Genomic DNA, 6000 nt, shown 5'->3' with positions numbered 1-6000 from the left:
TGGGAGCTGTGTGTGACATTCAGGGCGTGACTGCGCCTCGGCGGGGGGCGAGACCCGGTCAGTGAGGCTAAGCTGGCCCCCGGCCGCCCGCCCGCCGCCGGGCTTGGGTCCCTGTGCCCAGGTCGGCTGTGCGTGGCCGTGACACTTCGGGTGCCTGTTCCTGGGTCCCCGGGGAGGGGGATCTCATTCCTGCCCCTACGCTGGGTGCCCCCAGCACCGTCGCTCAGCGAGGTGGGCGCTCCTCGGGGACCCCGGCGGCCGCCCGCGGGCGGCGACCTCGGCTCTCCTGGGTCCGCGCGGGGGCGAGGAGCTCGGTCCCCCTCCCTTTCCCTCTCCCTCTCCCGGCTCGGTCGCCCTGCGCGGGGGCGGGGGCGGGGGCGGAGCGCGCGGGCGGGATCCCCCCCGCCTCCCCTTCCCGGTCCCCGGGAAATCCAGCCTCCGTGGCTTGGCCGCCTCCCGCTCCCGCGCCCGCTGCCGCTCGGCGCTCGCTCGGGGCTCCGCAGCCGGCGCGGCCCCTCAGCTGGGGGCTCCGCAGTGCCGGGCCCCGGTCCCTGCCCGCCTGCCCAACGCCGCAACGCCCCCGGCCCGGGCCGCTGGCACCATGTAACCCGGCCATAGCCCGAGCCGGGCCAGGTAAGCCGCGGGGAGGAGTGGGGACGGGGCCGCGCTTGTGGCGCCCTCTGCAGCGCCCCCCAGGCTCGGCCCGGCTGCGGCCCGGGCGCCGCCCACGCCCCGGGCTCCAGCGGCCTCGGCTCCCGGCCCCGGGAGGGGGGAGGGGCTGGGCCTCCTCGGCTGCCCCCGCTCCTGCCCCAGCCTGGCTGCCAGCGGGCCAGACCCGAGGGGCGGGCGGGGACCACGCGGACCGCGGACCCACTCTCCCGGTCAGTGCCGCGGGGGCAGGCCAGCCCCGGCCCAGCCCTCGCCCGGCTGGAGGCTTGGGTCTGGGAGGGAGTAGCCCGCTGGTTGAGGGGGGGAAGTCGTAGTGTTGGGGAGATCCGGAGAGAAGTTTCCTCTGCAGGTGTGTGAATGTGAGTGCGTGTCGCTGTGTGTCTGTGCCGAGTGTGTCACTGTGTGGGTCTGTGGGTGATTGTGTGTGCCGGTGAGTGTATGCCGTGTGTGCGTGTGCCACTGTGGGCGAGAGTGTGTGTGCATGTTAGTGGGTGTATGCAGCATGAGTGTGGAGGGTGGTACTGTGTATGTATCTGTGGACATGTGAGTGAATGAGTGTGTGTTGTCCCCGTGTGTGTCTCTGTGAGTGTGTGAATGGATGTGTGTGCCGGTGTGACTATCTCTGTGAGTGGGTCCCGGTATCTGCCCTGTGTGACTGTGTGTGTGTGTGTGCGAGTGTGCGCGCGTGCGTTGGCTGTGTGAGAGAGAGTGTATCTGAGCACGGTTAACTCTGAATCACCCACACCTGTGCTTTGTCCCCCCCCCACGCCCCCCCCCCGTCCTCCCATTCCTGGTGGGATATAGGACAGGGAGATGAGACTTTTCCGAGGTCAGATCATCCCCCCTTCTCTGGGGACCTCTGACCCTTCATTCAGGCAAGAGCTATGTGGCACTCCCCATCTTAGTCTCTACCTTCACCTACCTCAGGGGGTGCCCTCTGGGATGTTGTTGGTCGTGTCCTTCCTGCATGCTGAGGTCCCTGGTGGGTGGGAGGGGGGATCTGGGGTGAGCTGGAGTATGTGCCTGTGTGTGCTGCTTCTCCTTTTGGGGGCCTGGGAACTTGTGTCATCTCAATAATGCTTCACCGAGGGCCTTTTAGAGCTAGGAGATGAGGAGGCCAGGTGGAAGCGTCTGCCCTGTTAGTCATCAGAGCAGGTGGCGCTCTCCCAGACTTCCAAGTCCCAAGCCTTCAAGTTCTGGGTCATTGGTTCAGTCCACTGGCTCCGGGTGGGTCTGTACTAAGCTCTTTGAAGTAATAATAATAAAATAATGCCCTCATATTAGTTCAGGGCTTTTGAAAATGCTGCCCTCTGAACTATTCTTATTTCCCCAACAGCCTTGGGAAGCAGCAGGACAGGTATCACGTTAAGCCATATGAAATTGCCAATATTCAACTGTTTTTATTTAACCTACAAAAACAGCAATTTCACATGGTTCAACCAAATATAATGCCGATTTACAGATGAGGATGTTGAGGCTTGAGAAATGAATTGCATTTCCCACAACCACACACTGCTAGTCAGTGGTACAGAAAGACTTCAGCCCAGGTCTTTCAGTGACCCAAAGCATTGGGCTGGGCCAAGGTTAGAGAGTGGTACTTCCTGGTGTGCTCTCTCTGACCCTGGGGGCACTGCCCTCTACCTCTGCGCAGCATTCCCTGAATGCTGGGGCTACTTCTGCACCCAGCTGCCAATGCCTAAAAGAGAGAGGGGGGGGAAAAGAGAGGAGGGAGGGGAGGGAGAGGCTTCGTGAGCTGGCAGTGAATCAGGGTCTAAAAAGGGAGCTGGGAGGGCTAGGGTGGCAGGTGTTTCTAAAAGGAACATGAACATAGGATGAACGGCCTCACATACAGCCCCCGCATCTCCCACCCGCCACTGCCCCACTGATCTGGCAGGCAGGGCCCACGGAATTTTGTGCCAGGGGGCTCACATCCAAGGAGTGAGCTTGTATGTAGCTGTAGAATGATGGCCAGGAGAGGAACCTTAGAATTGACTTGGTCCAATGTCTTCATTACAAACTGGGGACTCTGAAGCCCTGAGAAGGGAGCGGATTTGCCCAAGGTCACACAACAAATTTGTGGGTTCCTAGGCTAATCTTAGACCAGGAACTTTGCAATCCTCCATGTTGCCTTCTATTCCTGAACTCTCCCCACCCCCATCAGAGCTGAGTACAGGGGATTTTTGGAAAAGAAATGAAGACTCAAAAAGCCTAAGGCTGTACATCTTTCAACTTGGGACTCCTTGCCAAAGAGAGGGCGCTACAGATGTCGCTGGGGATGGGGATTCCTAGCCACACCCACCACCGAGGTAGGCTATGGGCTTGTCTTGATTCCTACTGGTGAGGGGCTGGAGCTGCTACAGGCCAGACTCCCAGACTTTCTCGTGTTAGTACCTGCTTTCAGCGGCTGCCTGACACCTAACATCATCTCTTCCAGCTGATGTTGGGGCTCGAGCTGGCTAAGCTCGTTTTCCTTCATCCTCCCCAATTTCCAATGCATTTTGCCTCTAGCTGGATGGACTATTCCTTACCTTATTGGGTTCCTAATGAATAGAGAAACTTCTGGGGCTTGTCTGATTTAGGAAGGGTCTGTAGTTACCCCTAAACCCTTTCTAATGAAATCTTCCAGGAGTCTAGGACAAATGATAAAGGGATTGCCCCCATATTACAGGTGGGGAGACTGAAATTCAGCAAGGGGCCCCGTATTTGGTTGCTTTTTAGTTTTTTGGGGGTGAGGTGGTGAAGGGAGCAAATGATGATAAAAACTTTTCCCTAGAGGAGCTTCCAAAGACCCCTTCTGGTCTTACCATCCCCATGGTCAGGAAACCTTCCCAGATTCTGATTTCATTCCCACTTGGTAGAGTCAAAGCTTTGTCACTCAGTGGGGGTTGGAAGAACAGCTGTGTACCCTCCACTATGCAAGCATTATGTCTTGATTTCCTCTTTATCCACCCCGCCCCTCCCCAGTCTGAAGGCTGCTGGCTCAGCGGGCCTCCTGCCGTCTGGGGAGTCTGGGTTTGAGCTGGGGTGAGGCAGTGGCACCATCGTTATGGTAACGAGCTGCCAGCTCATCATTGCTAATAACTTGTCAGGCCCCTGGGCTCTATGCAGCATCTCTTCCTACCAGCCCTTCTTCCCATGTCACAGACAGAAAAAGTGAGGCTTTGAGGGAGGGGTCTGGGAATAAGGGAGTCTGGAGAAGTGGGTGGCCTTGTCCCTGGGACTGTAGCTGGAGAGCTGCGGGGAGGCTTCTTGGAAGCTGGTTTACACATATGGTTACATAGGCTTGCATATGATTGTGTGGGCTGTTAACATGTGAAAACACTCAGAACATGCTTGTATAAACTTATACATGCTAGCTGACATGTTCATGTGTTTTTACACAGCAGCCCACAGGCAAACATGCTTCCAAGCTTCAGAACATGCTTGTGCCTGAATACTGTCTCTACCATCTGCACATAAGGCACCCAAGAAATCTGGGTTTGTGGGGGTGTCCAGGTATGTGGGTGGGGATCTGATCTTTTTCTGATGCAGCTTCAAAGTGTCTTGTTAACAAAGGGACAGAATGGTCCCAGGGTTCCTTCTTCTTCCTTCCAGTCAAGAGCTCAGAGTGGAAGTGGGCTGGGGATGGTGTCGGGGACCCAAGCTCCTAGCTCCCAAAGGTCCCTGCTTCTATGCCCTTTGAGCTCAGGTAGTCTCTGCCCCCCTCACTCTCTGTTCTTTCTCATCCTCTCCTCTTCCTGTGTGTAAATATTAAAGAGCTGAGCCTGCAGGGCTGATGTAGACATGGGGAGAGAATGCAATTAAAAAGGATTCCCTCGCCCCCATCTCGACACCCCCGCCCCGCAGTCCCTCGCTCCTGCTTCTTCCCCTCTCCCCTCTCCCCTCCCCTCACTCAGTGCTTCCACATGTCTCTCCTCCCCCCAGTCCAGATGGGAGCTGGCTCCTTCAGAAAGGGGGCTCAGAACAGGGTTTGGGGAGCTACCTCTCTCTGCCTCCCCCCACCACATCTGTCTGCAGGGCTGGAAGTCCCCACGTGAGTATTTCTTTTATTTTGGGGGTGGTGATTAAGAAGGAAAGTGGTTTTTAGAACCAGCTGTGAGTGGCGTTGAGAGGCTCTGGGCTGAAGGAAGGTGGGTGGGGTCCTCTCTCAAGGCTTGCTCAGGGAAGCCCCATATCTGGGTTTCTTTTCTCTCTTGGGACATAGAGGGAAGGTGGGGGGGATTGTCAGGTGCCCCCGGTGAATGGGAGCGACAGTGGGAGGGGCAGGGGAGAGGGGCTTCTGTTCTAAAGAGGGTGTGTGGTGGGGTAAGCCTGTTCCTTCCTGGCAGCCTGGGTTTCTGAATACCGGGGCCGGGAATGTCGCTGGGAACTGTCCCGGGTGCTGAATGGGACTCGGCGGGGATTTGCTCCTTCGGAGCTGTCCCGAGTGCTGAATGAGGCTTCGTTTGGTCCCGATGGTGGAAAGGCGATGGGCAGTGGGAAGGGCTCACTAGAAAAATTCTCCCAGATGACCCACTTTCCAAGGGCACAGTCCCTGGAAGGAAATACGTATTTGGGGTTCTTCCTATGTTTTAGGTCTCACAGTTGTTAGTGGTATTTAGGAACCCTTCCGCCAAGGGGCCCCTCTCCCCTTTTGCTGTTTCAGTTCCTCCTCTCCCTTCCAAAACCATCCTACTGTTATTATTGGGGTAGAGTTGGAGAATGATTTTGTGCCTGTGAGATCTCATCTCCTGGGAACGTTTTTTAGCGCAACAAGCTCAGAGATATTGATACCAGCCTTTCACCTACTGGGGCCCAGAAATTCAGGCTCAAGGTGCTTCTGGATTAAGAGAACTTGGGTCTTTCTGCTTAGGTGTGGGGTGGTTACAGCTCAGGAGTTCAGGATCACTTGATTGACCGCTTGATATTCCCTTGCCCACCATACTTTGGGATTTGGGACAGGGGACACTGAAATATTCTGCAAGCCTGTCTTGTGTTCTGTCCATTTCCAAACCTAGCTCAGAGCAGCATTTGGGAGATACTTTTTGTTGGGGAGGAAGATTTTTAAGCAAAAGATTCAAGGAGTGGGTGGGGTTGTTCAGTGCCATGGAGAAGAGAAGGAGGAGGCTACTGGAGACAGGGCAGTGGGAAAAGAGGAAGATCTGGGGGAGTAAAAAATATTCAAATGGAGGGATGAGGTCTGGATCTCAGTCTTTAGTTCTCTTGGATATCTTTCTCCTTATTACTTAGAGTCAGGGTCATTTCAAGTATCTGTATCTTATGCACTGTCTTTGTAACCGTGAAGGGAATAGAGCAAGGAGTTATTTCTCAAGGTCCCTTCCCTTGTCATCC

At 56.0% G+C, this 6000-nt stretch overlaps 1 protein-coding gene across 2 annotated transcripts in view; it reads left to right on the top strand.

Annotated features, from left to right (window-relative positions):
- Positions 1–498: 498 nt before the first annotated feature.
- Positions 499–6000, top strand: part of DLGAP3 (DLG associated protein 3) — a 68414-nt gene continuing 62912 nt past the window's right edge. The window contains exons 1-2 of one of the 2 annotated variants that reach the window (XM_025399490.1): positions 4210–4357; positions 4594–4702. The gene's annotated coding sequence lies outside the window, so the exon portion shown is untranslated. Of the gene's footprint in view, positions 634–4209; positions 4358–4593; positions 4703–6000 lie in introns of those variants that run through there. The other variant, XM_025399482.1, reaches the window with a different exon arrangement.

The sequence above is a fragment of the Theropithecus gelada genome, chromosome 1 (genome assembly GCF_003255815.1).
Source record: "Theropithecus gelada isolate Dixy chromosome 1, Tgel_1.0, whole genome shotgun sequence".
Classification (NCBI taxonomy): domain Eukaryota; kingdom Metazoa; phylum Chordata; class Mammalia; order Primates; family Cercopithecidae; genus Theropithecus; species Theropithecus gelada.
Note: the sequence above shows the minus strand (reverse complement) of the source record. Positions and strands in the feature narration are given on the sequence as shown.